The sequence below is a fragment of the Vigna radiata genome, chromosome 3, assembly GCF_000741045.1.
Source record: "Vigna radiata var. radiata cultivar VC1973A chromosome 3, Vradiata_ver6, whole genome shotgun sequence".
Taxonomy (NCBI): Eukaryota; Viridiplantae; Streptophyta; class Magnoliopsida; order Fabales; family Fabaceae; genus Vigna; species Vigna radiata.
The window spans coordinates 5282660-5284507 of record NC_028353.1 but is presented as its reverse complement, the minus strand read 5'-3'; positions in this window follow the sequence as shown (position 1 = coordinate 5284507).

Below are 1848 nucleotides of genomic sequence, written 5' to 3'. Positions count from 1 at the left end.
ACTTTAAAAGAAAAGAAAAAAAAGAAATGCCTAACAAAAAAAATGGAATCAGCGTGGACAATTCAATTTAAGGAAAACACATCACCACTTGAAATTAGAAAACATATTTAAATGCATATTGTGGTATCTACCAAGCACATCCATCACGGGAATCAACATGATAAAAGCATATGGGCAGTGAAAGAAAATAAATNACTAAGGTGCTCCCTAAATGCATTCAGTTAAAATAAAAAGAAAGACNATGAAAGTTTGAAACCGTGAATTAAAAATTAATCAATCAACTAAAACCTTGTAATGCATTCTACCTCAACGTGTTCAACTTGACAAAATATATGTAAACAAAGGAAAGAAAAAGGAAACTGCTACNTGCCCTTCATTCTCCAACGGAGGTGGCTGCTGCACCCCCTCTAAAATTGAAAATCAACTTGAATGCTACATTCTGGCGTCCTGGTGCATGTGGCAGCTATGCTGAAGCAATCCGAGACACTGCCAAAAGCTGGAAGAAAAGCAAAGTCAAATATAAACGGCTGCAGCAGCGTTTCCCAATTTCCTATTCAATCACCGTTTCAATCACGGTTGTTCCAGCAAAAGTTAGTCTCCCATTTTGGTTCCATTATGAGCGTGGAGAAAAGAAAATGTGTGAAGGTAAGAGATGTTCGAAAATATAGAAGCTGCTAAAAACGACGTTCAACAGCCTAGACCCCCAAATCAAATTAAATCACCCTGAGCTGGACCCATTCTTCATTCCATAGAAACAATGTTAAAGAAAGCTTAGAAAAAAGAAAAATGCTTGTTTTCTTCAACCCATGAGAGAAAAACCGTTAACTACATCCTCCCAAAATCAGAAAATATTCCAGCACCTCTCATGAATGAATTCTGCCGAGAGAGTATGAGAGCCCAGTAAGTGACGACTGCCCCCTTTTCCCAATCCCTAAGTTGTGTGTCATATAATGAGGGTGGGGTCCACCCTAAAAAAAACTAGGTGCCAAGTCATCTATTCTAACATTTTGGGCCTAAACTATTTTACCAAAAATTGGCCCAATGTTTACAAGTTTAATTAAAACTATCTACACTACTAAGTTTCAAAGTAATTAAATTTGAAATGTCCATGTGAAGAGTCTTGACTTATTTGATAGCACTCCAAATGTCCCAAATTGTATTTCCAAAATTTTCCATGCAATTAATAATGCAAATAATTAGCTCAGAATATTCAAATTAATTAAAATTCGAATTTCCGGTCAAATTAAGCACAATTAGCAGAAACGGGAAAATACCGGACATTTAAACACAATTCCCTGATTAATTTCGGTACAATAAACTAAGTGAAGTCAATAAAATATCGACTCATCAGTCACCCAATGACAAGAGCGATACTGCAGCAAAACCCAACGAAAACGCACTTTAATCGGTTCAAATGAAAGATAATTCATCAAAGAGTAATGTAATCAGAGTAAAACTAATTTTAAACGGTGCAAAAGTGAGAAAACGAACCTGAAAAACATAGCCTATTATAATATATAAGTGAGGTGCAAACCTCACCTTACAAGCCGGTTCTTCAGTAACTATCATCGGTTTATGGTCTGAAAGGATTCGATATATCCCTAAAAGTATAAAAGGAACGAAACAGACTAGTAAAAGAAGAAACGGTAACATGGTAGGACTCTCCGAGGGGAATGTGAAACGTAGATGGTAGAACTCTCCGAGGGGAATGCGAAACGTAGATGGTAGGATTTTTTACAAAATATCTCAAATAATCTACTACAAATTAACTAAAACTATTACAAAGATAATATAAAAACATCTACTACTAATTAACTAACTTAAGTTTTTCTAAACCTTCATTAACAG